The sequence below is a fragment of the Juglans microcarpa x Juglans regia genome, chromosome 2S (genome assembly GCF_004785595.1).
Source record: "Juglans microcarpa x Juglans regia isolate MS1-56 chromosome 2S, Jm3101_v1.0, whole genome shotgun sequence".
In the NCBI taxonomy this organism is placed as follows: Eukaryota; Viridiplantae; Streptophyta; class Magnoliopsida; order Fagales; family Juglandaceae; genus Juglans; species Juglans microcarpa x Juglans regia.
The window spans coordinates 26,010,576-26,030,927 of NC_054597.1; the positions used below are offsets into that span (position 1 = coordinate 26,010,576).

A 20,352-nucleotide genomic window follows, 5' to 3' on the forward strand; every position below is an offset into this window, starting at 1 on the left:
TCTCAGCAAGCATATGTCAGCCATCTCCTCGCGAATAGATGTGTGTGATACCTCAGCATGTGTAGATGTCTTAGCACGCACTACGGTGACTATTGATGAAAAAATCTATTTTTTTTAAAAAAAACAAATAAAACTATAAAATTATAAAATAAACGGTAAAATAAGTTTGAAAATACATACCTTCACTTGGGAGGAAAAGTGATTGACGTAGGTGCTGATTACAGCGGCAGATGGCGGCGATTGTAGTGCGTTCAAACGTTTTCTCGCTTTTTCAAACGGTGGGGACGGCGGCGTGAGAGAAATCTCTGCCTGCGATAACTTATACGTGCATAACCATTCGAACGTTAAATATTAACGTTCGAACGTTAATATAAAATCGTTCGACCGTTAATATTTCACGTTCGAACGGAAGTTTTTTAAGTTTAGTAAAAATTATATTAAATGTACATTATATTTATAATCCTATAAATTAATATAATATATATACTATTATAGTAGATTATATATACTGTAATATATATGTAATATTATAATATAAAGGTGTATATCCCAGGTAGTAGAATAATAAGATATTAATAAAATAATAATGTATTAATAACAATTAAAGGCGGTAAGACCGGCCATATGCATGATAGCAAAGTAGGCAGGCGGTATAACCGACCATATGCATGAGGAAATAAAAATTGAAGAAAAGAGATATGAAATAAACTTTTTCATTAAGAATATAATACTTACAAGGAGATTAATTCTCAAATGAGTTGAAAGCTGAAGACATAAGGAAAGGACGATTGAAAGATTTACAAAGAGAGGAGGACAGGACTGGACTGGAGAGGTTTGGGCGAGAGAGGAAGGGATATCAGATTAGAATTCTGAATGCCCTTTTTGCCTCGTGAACCCCTTTATATAGACACTAAAACAGTAACTTTAATAATACATGAACAGTACCGGCCGTTATAAGAACAGTATCAGTCGACGCTAAAGACAAACACAGTACCGGCTGACATTAAAGACATGAACAGTGTCAGCCGACACTAAAAACAAACATAGTACAGAACACGTAATCTTGTACAGAATTATTTGTCGCTTTGTTGGGCAATAATCTCTCACGAATAACTTTTAGAGGGATAATATTTTGATAATTTCTGCATGTCATGCTGGTTAGTCAGATAATAATTTTTTGGAGTCACAAATTCTGAGGATCATAATTTGCTAATTCCAGTTCAAACGGATCTTGAGAATCTATCAGTTGTACCGGATGGTAAGGTGAATAATCTTGAGAAGGAGATGCAGCTTGGTTGCTCTGAAATTAAGAGGCCTGTTGAGAAGGAGAGGCCTGATAGGCTGGTGATAATGCGGGTTGCTGTAGTAGAGATAATCTGGGTTGTGCTTCTTCTTCATCGTCACTGTCTGATATTTGTGACATCACTTCAGCTAATTTTTTCAAATCCTTCTTGTTTGTAATGGATGCTAATTGTGCTTGAAATCTGCTTCGTTGGACTAGGACTCCCGGAGCTTTGGTAACTTTTGAAAACATCTTCAGTACATGATCATAATTGTATTTTTCCCACCATTTGATGGAAACTTGACGGGCTAGGAACATAATGGTTTTGAGAGAGTGATGAGGTTTGATAACGTATTCTCATTTCATAATCCAATTTAATTTTGTTTTAAGAAAGAAGAGTAAGAGGGGTGAGCAATGGTTTAATGCTGGTGGACTGTCATTCTGTGAAATGAAATTTTGGAGACTTTCCTGAAGGGGAAGAGGAAGGAGAAGAGGCTCGGGTCCATAATATTCCCACCATAGTGAGAACCATTTCAAGAGTGTTTTACTTTCCTGTAGTTTATCAAAATGAAGGAACCATGAATGATGCAAATTTTTGTTTTGTTTTAAAAACATTTTTGTCCATGCTTGTTGGTAATCGTAATAATCATAATAAGGAGGATCATAGGGATGAGAGAATTTTCTTGTTAAGTAGGGATTTTTTCCCCGTTGTTCCAGGGTGAGAACTTGCTTGATAGTGGCTTTATGAAAAGCAATAATTGGAGACGCTGGTGGAGAAGGTTGAGTTTGAAGGGAACAAGGAATTTCTGAGAGAATAATTGAGTCAGTATCTATTAATATAAATTCATAAAAATGCTGGGTTTTCTTAATGTTTTGTGGAACATAATGCCAGTCTGGTAGGAGAAAGACATCAAGTAATTTCTGAGGGTCAGACAGATGTTGAATTTCAGATTCAATAGGAAAAACTGGATGCCAATGAGATTTGCTAATAATAGGAGATGAAGAAGGTTGAGATAATAATGGAGGATTAATAATTTGGGAAGGAGAAGGAGGAGAAACAGCTTTGGAATAGGTTGCTAATTTTGGAGAGGCTAATGGTGAAAATGGATTGTAAGAGGGTCTAATATTTTGTGGTAATGACCCCAATACCGTATAAGGTCTTGGAGTTGCAGAAGGACAGGGTGAAGGATAGGGAGGAGATGGCAGCCGTGCGTATGAGGATTTGGACTTTATTTTTGACTTTGAAGATGACATGATTTTCCCTGTAAGAATTCTCGGAATAGAAAATCAGGAAGAGAATTAGATTCTCCTTTAATATGCTCAATATCAAAATAAAAAATACTTAATATAGCTTACCATCTGGCAAATATTTGCTTGGTAGCCAGGTTTTTCACATCTTTAATTAAAACTTCCTTGGCTGATTTGCAATCTATTCTAAGCAAAAACTTTTGATTCAATAAATCATCTTGAAATTTAGAAATACATAATACAATAGCTAAAATTTCTTTTTTAATAGTACTATAATTCTTTCGAGTAGGATTTCAACATCCTGAATGGAATCGAACTATCTGTTCCGAGTTGGATGATAATTTTTGTTTCATAATTCCTCCGTATCCTATATCAGAGGCATCTGTTTCAACAATTTTAAAAGTATGAGGAGATGGAAGCCTTAAGCATGGTAATTTCTTAATAGGGGCTTTAATCTGTTTTATGATATTAGTATGTTTTTCTGTCCAAGGAGGTGGATTCTTTTTTAATCTTTTAAATAATGGTTTACATAATGGTCTGAGAGATTGGTAAAAATCTGCAACATAGTTGAGACTTCCTAGAAATCTTTGTAATTGATTTTTGTCTTTTATTTCATCTGGAAATTTATCAGCAAATTCTATTGCTCTACTAATTGAGTTTCCATCAAATGGTGGGAAAAATACAATTATGATCATGTACTGAAGATATTTTTAAAAGTTACCAAAGCTCCGGAAGTCCTAGTCCAACGAAGCAGATTTCAAGCACAATTAGCATCCATTACAAACAAGAAGGATTTGAAAAAAATAACTGAAGTGATGTCACAAATATCAGACAGTGACGATGAAGAAGAAGCACAACCCAGATTATCTCCACTACAGCAACCCGCATTATCACCAGCCCATCAGGCCTCTCCTTCTCAACAGGCCTCTCAATTTCAGGGCAACCAAGCTGCATCTCCTTCTCCAGATTATTCAACTTACCATCCGGTACAACTGATGGATTCTAAAGATCCATTTGAACTGGAATTAACAAATTATGATCCTCATAATTTGTGACTCCAAAAAATTATTATCTGACTAACCAGCATGACATGCAGAAATTATCAAAATATTATCCCTCTAAAAATTTATTCGTGACAGATTATTGCCCAGCAAAGCGACAAATAATTCTGTACAAGATTACGTTTTCTCTCTAGTTATGGGTTATCTTTGTAAAATTTGTATCAGTGATTCCCCTACTCTTTTTTTTTTTTTTTTTTTTTTTTTTTTTTTATAAAGCAAGTATCTTCAGATGGTTTCTTATGCTATTAATTTCGTTTCTTAGGAAAGTGCAGTCAGCTTCATAGTATTCTATCGCAGACTGCCTACTTTGATATACATGATATTTAAACATCATTAATGTATAATTTTGCCTCATTAATTGTTGTTGTCTTTTAAGATCTTTTATATTATCCATCAAGATTTGTAGTTCCATTCTTAAATTATATTCTGTGCATTTTAACTCATACAAATCGCGAAATCCAGTACTATGAGCATAATAAAAATCCATCGTAAATATCAGGAAAAATAAGATATGAATAACAATAGCAATAAAATAGTAATAACAATAGTTCCTTGATAAATTTCATGTCCAAGGAATCTAATTTTTTTCTTGAAATAGTTTTATTTTTGATGAGGAGACAACTAATCCATTTTGTTTGATAACTTGAACAAAAATATTTAAATGTTTCCAATGTTGTTCAATAGATGAAGAAAATATTAATACATCATCTATATACACTATTGAAAAATAAGTGAATGGAGTAAATATTTTGTTCATAATATTTTGAAATTCACTAGGGCATTTTTTAATCCAAAGGGCATAACATTCCATTCAAAATGTCCAAAGAGGACTGTGAAAGCTGTTTTATATCGATCTTTTTCAGCGATTTGGATTTACCAAAACCCGTTTTTCATGTCGAATTTTGAAAATACTGTAGCATTGTGTAATCGGGATAATAAATATTTTTTATTAGGAATTGGGTATCTAATCCATTGTAATACCTTATTTAAAGGTTTATAATTTATTACTAAACGAGGAACTCCTCTTTCTAATTCTGCCTGTTTTTGGACATAAAAGGCAGCACAACTCCATGGTGATTTACTTTTTCTTATTAATCCTTTTGTTTTTAAATCATTAATTTCTTTTTTACAATATTCTAGTAATTCGTTATTCATTTGGATAGGTCTAACCTTAGTTGAAATGTTTTTCTCAGAAAATTCTTTTTCATAGGGTAATTCTACTATGTGTTGTTTTCTAATCCAGAAGGCATTGGGTAGGTTAGCACATATTTCATTTTCAATTGTAATTTTGAAATTATCAATTTTTTGGGTTAATAATGGGTCTTTTAACTGTTCTTGAATTCTTTTATATTTTAATTCTTGTTTTAAGAAGTTTATTTGGTTTTCCTTTCTTCTAATTCTATGTTTTGTTAAAAAATTAATTTATCTGGTTAATGAAATTTTCTTTAAAGAGTTAATTTCTTTTGGTACCGGGGAAAATATGAATTTAAATTGTATCTCTTGTCCAAGTATTTTAGTAGAAATTCCTTCTTCTGTTACAGAGAAAGGGTAAAGTACTGCAAGAAAAGGATTTCCTAAGATTACTTTGGTATTAATATTTTTTACTAAGATGAATATTGTTTTAAAGCAAAGTCCATTATTACATATATGTGCATTGGATAATTTATAATTTATATTCAATTTTGTTCCATTGGCTTGGGATAATGTTTCTCTTATTTTTTCAAAATATTTAGAAGGTATTAATCCCTCTTGTATACAATTTAAGTCCGCTCCTGTATCTAATAGGGCAATTGTAGTAAAAGAGAATTCTTGATTAATTAAGACTGTTACTTCAACATACCATTTTTGAAAATTTATCTTATTAAGAATATTAATAAAATTGTCCGTTTCATCTAATGTTGAACATTCTCCCTGTTCAATATTATGTTTTTCTTCTTGAAGGTTTTTCCCATTTTTCTCTATTTTTAATAATATAATTTCTTGTAATAGTTGTTCGTTTGAAACTTCTAATTTAAGATTGTATGTTTTTAAATTTCTAATTTTCTGTTTTATCTCATTGATTTCATTTTTGTGTCTTCTTGAGGGGGCTAATAAATGAGTATAACCAAATTGTTCACAAAAAGTACCTAATTCTTTTCTAGCAAACTTCTTTTCTTTCTTCATTTGCTTTTTTAATCTTAAATCATTGCACATAGTTAATCCAGTTCTGTTAATCTTACTTATTATATCACCATATGTGAGATTATGAAAATCAATAGTACCGTCTGATCTTAATAATGATTCTCGTACCTTTTGGGCGAAGTAATATGGAAGTCCGGCTATGAACTTTTCCTTCCAGTATGGCTGTTGGCAATCATTTCTGATCATAACTTTAGTTAGAAATACATCTTTATACCAACGGAAATTAGATAATTGATGGTATTTAAGATTAATCAATAAATCACTAGTTCTTTCTTTAAATTGAACGGGATCACCAACAAAGTGTTTAGTTAATGCATATATTAATGTATTGACAGCATCTTCTAGGGGTAAATTATTTTCCGTTTTAATTATTTGCATATTTTCATCATATTTATAGACTGTTAATATACGTGACCTTTCATCATGTGAAAGATAATGATCCCACCAACCTTTTAGTTGGCCAGTAAATCCTGTAACAATAATGTGTGCTACTTGATGATCAATTTTTCTGTAACTTTTATAGACGTTGGCTACCATAATCGTTTCTTGAAAATGATTTAGTGTTTCATATTCAGATAATCCGTCTATATTCCATTCGTATAATACATCTGGTGCGAAGGCTGATCTTACTATATGTTCTCTTTCCTCGAATTGCATATCCGGTGGAGTAGGTCTGGGATACCAATTACGAGTAATAGAGACATGCTGTTTTGAATCTCTAGCCGAAAAGTTATTAACATGATCTCCTCTAATCTTGTTTATCTGTAAATCTAGATTTTTAAATTGGTTTTCAATATTACTAATTTCAGAGTCAGATATTACGGGTGAGTCTATTTTGCTTAATACATTAATATGTGGTTGTTTTGAGGTGGTAGCAGTGTTACTAATAGTTAATTTTTCTAATTTACTAGAGATCTGTTCCAATAAATCATTTTTGTTTTTGGAAAAAATCGATTTTAAATGGGATGGAATTTCGTGGGGAACAAATAAGGGAGTTTCTTCTATTTCTTTAATAGTGGGTTTTATAGGAGATATTTGGGTTTCAATCCTTTTTAATTGCTTACCCATGATTTTTAAATATAAATTAGTATAATTGTTTTGTTGTATTATATTATCAAGGTTTTTTTCAGTATTTGCAATATTATGTTTTTTTATTGGTGTAGCCAGAATTTGAGTATTCCTTTGATTGTACTTGATGGCTTTAAAAGGGGGATATTCTTCATAAATAATTTGGTTATTTTCTCCTTTAATCCATTGATTAGTAGTCCTGTTTATGGTAGATAATTGGTTTGATTTATATATCTCAAACCATGTAAAGAAAGGTATATTGGTCTGTACTTTTTCTAAATCTTCGTAATATTTTTCTTGAATATAATCTCTTTCTATTTTTGTAAAGGTTGAGAAAAATGTTATTCTTTTGTGACTATTTTCTTTTTTCATATAATCTTGTTTGAGATATTTTTTGTTAATTTTAAACTCTTCTTTATTCAGAGTATATATTTGGGCATCATCTCCAACTACTTTAAATGAAAACATAATAACTTATATGTATTTTTTTATATTATAATAGTAATATATCATAATACTTTACTATTAAAGTGTTATATATCAAGTTGTAATATATATATAGTACTATATGATAACATATAGTACTATATGGTATGAGTTTATACTTAACTAATATATATCATACTATATATTCCATTATACTTTACTATATAAGTTATATATGATACTATACAGCATATATATATATAGAGTATAGCTTACTAATATACTATCATCTTATAAATTTCTCTATACTTTATTATGTGACCTCAGTATATTTGAGGCTATATATATGTGAGTATATATTACTAATACATATGATAGTATAGATCACTATATATATGATAGTATATATTACTATATATATGATAGTATATATAACCAATACATATGATCTTATAGTACTTCTCATTTAATGATGAAAAAAATTATATTTAAACATAAAGGTTATGTGTTCGAACGGTACTCGTAAACCGTTCGAACACATATGTGGCATTTGAACGTATGAAAATAACATTCGAAAGGATTATTGCAATGGTGGGAAAAACTCCCGCCAAGTAAAGACTGTTGGATTACAGTTCGAACGTAATTTATTATAGTTTGAACGGATTATTGCAGTGGTGAGAAAATATCCCGCCAACTAAACTATAGTATCATCTAATATGTCTATATATATTAATGTTGTTCATTTATTCAAAGATATAATGAAAAATAAAAGATTAATAAACATTTACAATACCGTTTGAACAATTAAAAATAAAAGTTTGAACGGATAATTTTCAAGCGAAAACAATTCAATAACATTCGAACATACTATTTATACGTTCGAATGTGAGAATCTAGGAGGGAATTTTCTCCCGCTAAATATTTTCTCGTTCGAACGGTTAGTAAATAACCGTTCGACCATTAAATCTTCTACAAAAACACGACAAAACCTCACAATATTGTCGCTCTCCTCTCGCGCGCCCTCTCAGTGTCGCCCGAAGTTTACCCCCTCGCGTACCAGAGGTATTCTTCCTCAAACTAGCTCCCAAACTCAAAACAATTTCCATCTCACTCAATTATTCTCAGATTACTACTTGTAGGGGAGCTTCTTCGCATGGCATATCACCATCTCCTTCCCTTTTCATCTCCAAAAATTCAAGTATACCGTTTATATTCTCATGCATGGTTTGAACTTAATATTTTGCAATGTTAGAAATTTGTATGCTTTGATATTGTTGTTTATGTTGCTGTGAGTTTGTGATTAATGGGATTTTCGGCGTTGTTGAGGACGACTGAAATCTGAAATGAATACATTCGAAGGGGTTAGGATTACCATTTGAACGTATTCATTATGTTCGAACATAGGTTAGCATCCTTCGAACGTAAACATTACATCAATGTATTTACATTTTGAATACAAATATTTCCGAATAGTTATAAATTATATGTACTACTAAATCTTTAAATTAAAATACAAATAATTAGGATTTAATATCATTTAAATAGTTAATTCTAAATTAATAAAATTAATACTTAAATTAAAATACTATTAAATCTTTAAATTAAAGTACAAATAGTTAAGATTTAATAATACTTAAATACTTAATTCTAAATTAATAAAATGAAGTTTGTAAATTAAAATACTACTAAATCTTTAAATTAAAATAGAAATAGTTAAGATTTAATAATACTTAAATACTTAATTCTAAATTAATAAAATGAAGTTTGTAAATTAAAATACTACTAAATCTTTAGATTAAAATAGAAATAGTTAAGATTTAATAATACTTAAATACTTAATTCTAAATTAATAAAATGAAGTTTGTAAATTAAAATACTTCTAAATCTTTAAATTAAAATAGAAATAATTAAGATTTAATAATACTTAAATACTTAATTCTAAATTAATAAAACTAATTTTGTAAATTAAAATACTACTAAATCTTTAAATTAAAATAGAAATAGTTAAGATTTAATAATACTTAAATACTTAATTCTAAATTAATAAAACTAATATTTAAATTAAAATCTGGAATAAATCTTGAAATAATACCTACTAATTATGTTTTTGTTGTATTGTTGTATAAATAATATGTTGTTATTGTTTGACATATGTTAGCATATCTTGCATTGTTTGTTCATCAAAATAAAGCTTAGACCCATTCGAGTGTTATCAATCCGGATCAATGCTTGATTGATAACTCTTGAATTGTCCAGAGTGGACAGTTTGGGATTGTAAGATCATTCTCGCAAACTATAGAACTATATCTGTTGTCGTCCAACATTATGATTTTGGTAGATTCATCCATTGTTCTCCAGATATGTAGTTTCAGTGATGGTGCAACGACGTGTTAATCATCAGTGAACACAACCAAACGAGCATATTTGGAGAACTATGGGGAGATGCTGCCGAAATTTTGTTGGACGTGACAGATAATACATCATAGGTTGGCAACTATGATCTTACAATCCCAAATGGGATAAGACCAACTACCCGGTGAAACGTGACATACTCATTGATTGGTACATGATACATGGTTGTTTGCTGATGCACATGTGATTGTTTGTAATGAATATAGTCGGCATGGATAAGAGTTGGATGAGAGTTAGCAATCGGTTGAGTCAGAATTACAATGTATATGCTGAAGGTGTTAAGAAATTATTGGAGTTTGCACTGGGTACATGTGATAGTGATGGGCGTATCAGATGCCCATGCAGAGAATGCAGGAATTTGCGTTCTCATAAGATAGACTTGGTGAGAGAGCATCTGTTTGTCAAAGGTATTGATAAGGGTTATACTGATTGGGTCTTACACGGCGAACCATATCCAACTTCATTTGAGGCTCCACATGAAGAAGAAGAGATTGATGAAGATGTACAACCAGAGATTGTTGGAAATGAATACGATGAGGATATGGAGCAAATGTTAGGTGCGATTGGTGTGAGAATGTTTATGGATGAAGGTGACACGGACACATCAAGCTCAAATGATGGGGGCCATAACACTTTTGCACTCTTGTGGAATGATTCACAGCGTGAGCTATATCCAGGATGCAGAAGATACAGTAAGTTGTCATTTACCGTAAGATTGCTTCACATAAAATCAATGTGTCAATTATCTATTAAGGTAGTCAATATGTTACTTGAGCTGTTTAAAGAGGCACTGCTGACAGACAATACTTTACCTCGTAACTTCTATGAAGTAAAAAAGTTGAAACGAGGACTCGGATTTGATTACAACGTAATACATGCATGTAAGAATGACTGCATATTATTTTGGCAAGAGAATGAGCAGTTGAACTAGTGTCCTATATGCCACGAGTCAAGATGGACATCGGACAAGGCAAATGTTCCACAAAAGGTCGTACGCCACTTTCCATTGATACCTAGATTACAACGATTATTTATGTCACGCACAACGGCTGTAAACATGACATGGCACTCATTAGACAGAGTAAGGAACGATGATATTTTGTCACATCTTGCTAACTCCCAGGTGTGGAAGGAATTTGATCAGGAACACCCATGGATTGTTGAAGAACCGCGTAATGTATGACTTGGGTTCGCAACAGATGGATTTAATCCGTTTGGGAACATGAGTACTAGTCATGGTACTTGGCCAGTTGTACTTATGCCGTATAATCTACCACCGTGGAAGTGTATGAAAGATCCATATTTCATGATGAGTTTGCTCATCCCAGTCCGAGGTTGTCACATTGATTGCAGAATTGAAAAATTTGTGGGAGAATGAGGTTGTCACATTTGATTCGTCAACCGGAAAGTCGTTCAAGATGCATGCCGCGGTGTTGTGGACAATCAATAATTTTTCCGCTTATGAAAATTTGTCAAGTTGGAGTACTAAGGGGAAAATGGCATGTCCAACTTGTAACAAACATACCAAATCTGAATGGCTTATATACGGGAGGAAATTATGTTTCATGGGTCATCGTCGATTTTTACCTAGTTACCATATATGGCGTGAAAATTCTAGAATGTTTGATGGAACTGTTAAATGGGGCCAACCTCCACTATATTTGTCTGGCGAAGATGTACTTGCACAATTTATAGATATTGGTTGTAATGAATTTGGTAAAAAACAACGAAATAGAAAAAGCTACGAATGAGTTGAATTGGACAAAGAAGAGTATATTTTTCGAACTCCCGTATTGGTTAAAGTTAAAATTGCGGCATAGCCTTGATGTTATACATATTGAAAAAAAATATATGCAAATCCGAATGGGAACATTGATATCAATTGAAGGAAAAACAAATGATGCAATAAACTCAAGGAAGGATTTGAAGCGGTTGGGAATTGTGGCGCCCCCAATCCCCCTTATATAAATACACAGGGATTGAGACGCCAGGATGGTGACAACACGATCACACCCTGAGGAGCCGTCTCCTCAGGCTCGCCCTCCTCCTCCTCATCTGCATCAAAATCTGCGTTACCACAAAATGGTATCGCAGGTAAGTATGACCTCAAATAACAACGTAATATAAAATGCATTAAATGCAACTAACATGCATGCACATGATGAAATATGCATTTTTCCACAAAACATCATTTTCCCCGAAAATGATAATTTTCCAACACACGCCAAAATCTCATTTTGGCCCAAAATATCCGTAAAATATTTTCCCAGAAAATGATTTATCCAAAATCCAACTCGCACTATTTTTCCAGAAAATAGTGAAATAATTCCAAATGCACCATGCATTATTTCCATATGCACCATGGCCTCCCCTATGGACCATCTGCACGTCCTGGCTTCGTAGCGGTGCTCAGTTCCGCGCCCAGTGCGTACATGGCCAAGCACCCACACTACGCAACGAGCGACGCCCAGTTCCGCGCCCAGCGCGTACGTGGTCAGACATCCTCTATTCCCCGCCAGCAAAAGGACCACGGAGTCGGCACGAGACCATCTTGTCCGATCCCATTGTCGTCCGGCGACAATCCAGGGGACGTTACTCAGTATATTCCGCTCCCGAGTAACCAGAGGAGCTCCACCGAGTTAATGCCCCATCTCGGCTTGGGGTCGTGATACACACGCACCAAAAATCCATTCTCACATGAAAATCCAGTTTTCATAAACACATGAACATAAATGCAATACACGAAAACCCAGTTTTCTTTTACAAACATGATCATGCATGAAATAATGAAATGCACATGTACCAACACAATATCCAAACCAACAATTACCAATCCAATCAAATCCAACCAAATAACTCTAATCACAAATCCATCCGACCCCCGAACTCCTCGGATTCAGTTCGGCATGCCAAAAAATACAGTGAAATGGGTTAGTGCAAAAATACATTTAAATTACGAAAGTTTTTTGGAGAAATACTTACAGTGCAATATAATAATTTTACGAGGATCACGAAGTTGAAAAAGGCGACGTTTGAGCCACACTATAGTGTAAAATACACTGTGGCCGTGGGTCACAATACGAACTTTCAAACGGAGGCAAACAAAGACCCAAGATTGATAGGGTAGGGCCTAGGGAGGTCGGTGAAGCTAGTAGTGGTGGTGGTTGGCCATGGGTGGCGGCGAAATGGGTGGTAGAAGACCAAAAACACCCAATCGGAAATGTGGATGGGGAGCTTCACCGGTGGCGGATTGGAGGTGGGGTTGGGTCCAATGGGTTGCTAAGAGGTCGAGGATGATGTGGTAGGAAGATGGTGGCCAATGGTGGTGCGACGGCGGCGCTGGAACGAATGGTGGCCGCGGCTTTGAAGGGCTACTGGTGGTTAACGGTGGTGCGGATGGAGGTGAGGTTGGTGGGGTGAGGTCGCCAGCGGCAGGGGAACACAATGGGGTGGGCGGTGAAGGCCACCGCTGGCTCACGGCGGCTTTGGCGTGAAAGTGGCCCGCAGCTTCGAGGGGTGCGTGCGGGCTACCGGCGGAGAGGTAGGGGCTGGGATTTGGGGGGTGAGGTCGCCGGTGGGAGGGGGAGCTGGTCGGCCAGGCGGTGTCGACCACCGCCGGCGCACGGCAGTGGGCTGGGGAAGAGGAAGAACGGACGGAGAGAGAGGGAGGGAGAGGGAGTTGCGCGCAGGGAGGGGAAATAAGGAGGAAAGAAAAGAAAAAAAGAAAAAAAAGAAAAGAAAGAAAAGAAAAGGAGAGGAAAGAAAAATAGAGGGAAAAGAAATGAGGTCCAATCCTCATAACTTGGGTCACAAAAATAATCCAACGGAAACGATTTCAAAACCTCAAGTTAAATAAAACAATTTAAACGTAATTGTAAAGTCAAATTGAAATAATTAAATCCCACAGTAATTAATTAAATATGAAAAACAATTTAAATGCACAACAATAAATAAATATTAAGAAAGCACATAAAAATTAATTTTCACCAATTAAAATCATAGAAATAAACTCATTAAAAATCCAACCAATTTTAAAATACGAGAATAAAATTTAAATAAATAAAAATAATCCTTTAGTAAAAATACACTAAAATGCGGGGTGTTACAGGAATAAGACGGGAAATGCAATTGCAAGAAAATGGTTCGTCTGTCTACATGCCGATTGGGTGGTATACATTGTTAAGGAATGAAAGGGTTACATTTTGTGAGTGGCTAATGACGATAAAATTACCGGACGGTGATGCCTCGAATCTAACAAGGTGTGTGAAAACAAATGATTGGAAAATAACTGGATTAAAAAGTCATGATTCTTATGTTTTCTTACAGCATATCTTGCCTATTGGTATCCGTGGGTACTTGACCAGAGATGTGCGTGTGGCTTTGACTGAGTTGGATGCATTTTTTAAAGACTTATGTGCTAGGACGTTGAATGTTGAAGCTTTGGATCGAATGGAACGATAAATTGCCATAATATTGTGTAAGCTAGAAAGTATTTACCCACCGTCATTCTTTGACGTCATGGTTCACCTAGCCGTTCATTTGCCACGTGAGGCTCGGCTTGTAGGACCAGTTCAATATAGATGGATGTATCCAATTGAACGATTTCTTGGAAAGTTGAAACGTACAGTGGGTAAAAAGGCCTGTCTAGAAGGATCAATTGCAGAAGCATATATTGACGATGAGTGGCATACCTTCTATTCCAAATATTTCCACAGAGTTGACACTCGGTTTGATCGGCCAGAAAGAAACTTTGACGTTGACCGAGCAAGACAACGAAATGTGTTTTTTGTGTTTTCCCAACAAGTTCATCCAATTGGTGCAATGTGTGGTTATGACTTCTGTGGAAGAAAGTTCGAGAAAGCTCAGTGGTGCGTGCTGAACAATTGCCTTGAGATAGGGAACTACTTGAAATAAGTTTTAACTTTTTCTTAATTTAAATTCCCTCATTTACTTTTAAAAAAGTCTAAGAATATAAAAGATTTGTGGTAATCATCAATTTCAGTGATCATATTAACGTGCTCAAAGAACTGGGAGTAAATGATATAAACCAGAAACATGAAGAGGAGTTCCCGAGATGGTTTGAAGAACGGGTAATGACATTACATATGCGTTACTCATAACCAATGAAAAAATATTAATTTCAATTTTGATATAGTATATGCTTTACTCAATATGTAGGTTGTACAAATGCATGCGAATAATCCAAATGATATATCAGATGAACTCTATGCATTGGCGCGTGGCCCATTGAGAAGCATTGCTCGATATTCTGCATGTATTTCTCGGAAAAGTAGGTATCACACAATGGATCGAGATTGTTATAGGAAAACCCGAAATAGTGGTGTCCTAGTCGAAGGAAGTCATGATGGAGAAAATATTTATTTCTATGGGGTTATTGTCAATATAATTGGAATGAAATATTTGGGAGAGCTTGCGGTGTATCTGTTTAAGTGTGATTGGTGGGATTTAAACAATCCTCGTACTGGAGTCCGTGATGATGAATATTTTTTTAGTGTTAATATATCAAAAAATGGTATGAAGATGATCTTTTTATTTTGGCTTCTCAAGCATCTCAAGTATTCTACTTAGATGACACGAAGTTAGGAAATAAATGGCGAGTAGTACAAAAATGGTATGAAGAAATATATATGATGTTATCCCTCAAGCGGAAGGACAAGATGAAGAAGAAGATGACTCCTCTACTCAAGAAGCATACCAAGAGAGTCAACCCGCCTTAAATTTGTTTGTGGATTTGAGCCAGAATGAGATGATTCCATTAAATAGAGAAGATATTGAAGTTGAAATTGTTGATGCGACAGTTGAGGAAAATGTTGAATCATCTGAAATATCTACAGATGATGAGAGCGAATTGTCAAATGAAACTAATACAGATTATGATTGACCAATTATGTGTTAACATTACACTTGATGACAAATATTTTACTTATTGAATGTATCAGTAGTTTGAAATTATGCCGCTAAAGAGGAAGAAAGTTCGCAACCCATCTCCACCTGTTCCTAACTCTCCTTCAGACTCACCATTAGAGATTGACTCTACAGAACAAAGTAAAAATCTAATACTCATAAAAATTATTAATTAAGGTCCTATAATAGACATATAAACGAAATTGATTACAATGTTATATTTTATAAAGTCTACAGTACAATCTCGTCAAGGTCGAGGCACCACTAGAGGGGTGACGTTAGAAAAATATTAGAAGGTGGGTAAGATCAAGGTTAACATTCCTGACGAACATATCGGAGGCGAAGGACAATGAGCAGCTTGGCTTGCATCGCATGTGGGTGCACTTACACAAACTTACGCACCTTTGGCAACGACTTCATGGAAGAAAGTCCCCCAAGATGTTAAAGAGCTTATCAAGAAGCATTGTTTGGTAATGTTTAAAACATTGATTTAATAGAATAAATTTCTATATTTTACTTAAATTTAGAATATTATAAATGATAATGTGTTTGTGACTATTTTTTTCAAGGATGATTTCGAATTAAATTTTGGTCGGAGAGAGGAGCGTAAGACTGTGGAAGCGCTTATGGGTAATGCATTCCGCAAATATAAGACGAGGTGTCATGAGCATTATAATAAGTTTGAGAAGAAAGAAGATGCACGCCATCGTCCTTTTCAGGATGTCTAACCTTCTGAGTGGGAAAAATTTTGTGACATGTTTGAGGATCCATCATATCAGGTATAATTAAATTTAAATTAATCATCATGCAGGCTCAAGATCTTTCCATCGTCTTTCTAAGAAATTGGTATTGCTATTTTTTTTATTGGATATAGTTAATTATTTGGATGAATCATAATGACTTTATATCTTAACACATTTATTGTAGCAATTATGATCTGACAAAATTATATGCTGTATCGCACACTGATCGTAATGGAGAGTGGACTCATCCTGATGCCCGTGAAAATTATGTAAGTATTATAACCTATTTTAATTAAATATATTAGAACATTTATGATGATATTAATTCTTTATCTTATATATGTCTAGGATAAAATGGTTGCCCTATGTGCTGAATTTGCGTCAGATCAAAATTCCTCAACAAGTGATATTGATATTTTTACACAAGTCCTGGGTCAACGTTCAAGATATTTGAGGGGTTTGGGTCGTTGTGTAAAGCCTGGTCCCTCTTCCTTTTCTTCTGGGAACGCATCTATGACTTCTATAGCTCTAGAGAATGCGAATTCCAAAATCGAAGAATTGACTATAAGGCAGCATGAGTTAGAGGCTCAATTGGCAAAACAAGCAGATATGGAGATGTGCCTCAAACAACATGAAGAACAACAAGAAGAGTTCAAAAGACAGATGCAACTCCAAATGCAGCGGCTTATGCAACATTACAGGCCTCCAAGCAACTGATGGCTTTTTAAGTACAGATTTTGGGATTATCTATTTATGTTCGAACAATGCCCGTCTCGACTGTTATTTATTTAGTTTGCGCTTATTATAACACTTTTGTGAGTGTTAAACAGTTTCTAATGTATTTTTTCAAATATTATGAATATCTATTTAGTTTTCTATTATTAATTTAAATTAAAGAGATTTCGTTCGAACGAACATAAAACGTTCGAACTCTATGTTTGAACGACAATAGCGTTCGAACGTTAACATAATGTTCGAACGAAATTTATGTTCGTAAAGTTCGAACGTCATTTATTTCAGTCGTGTTCGAACATAAACTATACCGTTCGAACCCATATACCGTTCGACTTGACCATTTAACGTTTGAATACAAAGATAAATTCATACCGTTCGAACGAATTCATGTTTATTCAAACATATTTCGCAATCGTTCAAACACGTCACTACTGTTCAAACCTAAAATTGTTTCCGTTCGAACGATATTTTGGGACAAATTTCAATCGTGACAAAAAGAAATTACCGTTTGAACATGTTTGAACGGTTTCCTTCAATTTCGTCCTAAAAGATATTTTTTGGGATGAAATGGTGATTTTCGTCCCAAAATACCTTTTGGCACAGTGATGTTGGAACGACCTTGGGATGAATTTTTTTCGTCCCAAAAACATTTTTGGGACGAAATTGGGATCTTTTGGGATGAAAATTTTTGTCCCAAAAGACCCTTTTTGTTGTAGTGCTTGTAGCCCAAACCTTTCCAAAAAAATAAAGCATGCTTTTAATTAGAAGGGTAGAACGGTAAAAACCAAAATACACTCTCCTTCCTACTAAGTTAACCGATATATACCCTATGTTTCCTTTTTAAGTAAGTATCAACAAACAACAACAAAAATAAAAACAAGTCGAGGCCCAAAATGTGAGTAGCGGCAGGTACATACCCACGAAAAACTGAGGCAGTGGCACCGTGGGAGTGCGATGGAAGCTGGGCTACGGTGGTGGTGACTTCCCCGACGACATCGCACAGGTAGAGAGAAAGAGAGAGAGAGCAGCAAAATGAGGGAAAGGGAGATAATGTGAGAGAAGAGACGGGAGAGAGCAAAGCCGAAAGGGGAAGATACAGCGAGGGAGTGTTGGTGGCTTACCGAGGACTGAGGTGGCATGTGGCGGACTGAGGGGACGGGACGACGACTGGCGGCGCGGGTTGGTAGGTTGAGGGCACACTATGGAGGAAACACTCCTCTGTTTCTTGGTGTAAAAACAGGTGTGGTGGTTTTTACCGACATCTGAGAACTGGACGGGATACTCGGAGGGGCGGTGGCGCACGACTGGGGTGGTGAACTCAGAGTGGCTGATGTACCAGCGTGGGCTGTGTTTGGTGGAGTTGCGGCACGTGGATCGGCTTTGGTGGTGGCAGTTTACTGGTTGCTAATCGAGCCCTTTGGTTTTGTGTTTTATGGAGAAACAACGGCTTGTTGCATGGTGATGCGGTCTGGACTGAGGTTCATAGTGAGAGGTGGAGGCTCAGAAAAGTTTGGATGGCTGCGAGCGTGAAGAGAGAGTAGCGGCACTGAATCTAGGTCAAGGATGCTTAACACATATATATAAGCTATAAAAAGTAAAGAGATAAAAACCTAGAGGAAGCGGATGAAAGGGCATGCATGAAAATGGCAAAAAGGCGCGAAAAGATGCGACGTGCTCTGGAAACACTTCCACGGGCCTGGGCTTGGCAGCGAGCTGGGTCTTCATTATTGGGATGGAAAAATAGCAATTAATGCTACCTACAAAATCTTATGTTACTACTTCGTTTAAAATATGTGCAGTAGAGATCACATTAATCAGTTTAACATTATTTCTTTGACTCATTTATACTTTGAACTGTTTAATTGCAAACCCAGCTGAGTATCGATGTTCTGAAAATAAGAATGTTTTACTGTTCATTTCGGACGTCATGGACATCTTCGTTAAAGAAATCTCGATTTTAAAGCCCATTTTTTATGGGATTAGAGATATAAGGATGAACCATATAAAATTGTATGGATGCCAATAGTGGAGCATTGGACCGTTGACATGCAAGCGAAGTTCGAGATGTTGCAGTCCAACTTGTCGTGGTACATACTGCAGGGTTTTCCACCAACAGTAGCAGACATCTGGATCATGAAGAATGAATATTGTAGCTTAATGAATAAGCCTATTGTCGTGGTGATAAACCAACAAGGGGTGGTGGTGCATCCAAATGCTCTCCGCATGATTCGGCTATTCGGAATGAAGGTCTTCCCATCCACGAAGGGAGATGAAAATGCTATAATGCCTGAAGGATTGCATTTTCAACCTAAGGGGTATGGCACGTCGAGCAGTGGCCTGAGGTAGGTAAAGTTGTTTACGAAACTTTAAATGCATGCATACGTACACATAAATGAAAAGAGATGGTGATCAGGGGTCTTGGCCGGAGACATACACGTATCAACTTACCTATACATGCATATTATAAGTTGTTTTAAACAAAATACATGCATATTAACGTACTTTCCAACACGATTTTAGGTTTGACATATGTTGTTCAAAATCATCAGGATGATAGGAATTACACTTTCAACTATGGATTTGCCGTCTCCAGCAGCTTTAGGGAAAGTTTTACTACTGAATTCAATAAAATTTGTGATTATATAACTTCAAAAAGTTTGAACATTGGGATAGAGAAGAAATTGATTGGAGAAGGAAGCAGAATACGGGATGTACAAAAACTAGTGAATGCGAAGCAATCGGATCACAAGGAATTGTTACATTCCTTCCAAAGTAACAGTGGATGGGTTGTGCTCTGCAAAGGTACTACTCATGGCAAGATAGTCGTTGGTGATCAGGGGACAACAATTTTGAAGGTCTTGGAAAATTTTGATGATTGGAAAGATGTTGTGAATGAGTTTGGCTTTGATAAATGTTTCAAGGATTGCTACGAAGGGCTTTAAAGGTGCGTAGCTACCAGGAAGTTGACATCTCAATCGTTAATGTTGGAAAGATCCTCGAGTGTCTGATGTTTTTTTCATTTGCCTTTGTTATTGTAACCATTCCACCACTTATGTTAGGAAGATTGATATGCAATATGCATGACATATTGACTACGTTGGTAATAAGCAGTGGCAATGGAATGGATCCATGTAGTTTTTTAATGTTCTTGTAGTACGTCTAGCAATTTCAGTCGTTTTTTATGCTGAAAACTTTGCATGTTTTGTTTGAACCATTCTTCTCTAATTGTCGTTTTGTGCTAAAACATGGTCCAAAATTGAATGTGTTAGAA

The 20,352-nt window shown here is 35.1% G+C and overlaps 2 long non-coding RNA genes across 2 annotated transcripts; both read left to right on the forward strand.

Moving 5' to 3' along the window:
• Positions 1-433: 433 nt before the first annotated feature.
• On the forward strand, positions 434-19,061 carry LOC121253286. The gene is made up of 3 exons (XR_005938391.1): positions 434-443; positions 7,879-7,886; positions 18,826-19,061. It is a non-coding gene; the product is annotated as an uncharacterized LOC121253286 (long non-coding RNA).
• Positions 19,062-19,345: 284 nt separating this feature from the next.
• Positions 19,346-19,769, forward strand: LOC121253287. The gene is made up of 2 exons (XR_005938392.1): positions 19,346-19,427; positions 19,631-19,769. It is a non-coding gene; the product is annotated as an uncharacterized LOC121253287 (long non-coding RNA).
• Positions 19,770-20,352: the final 583 nt, after the last annotated feature.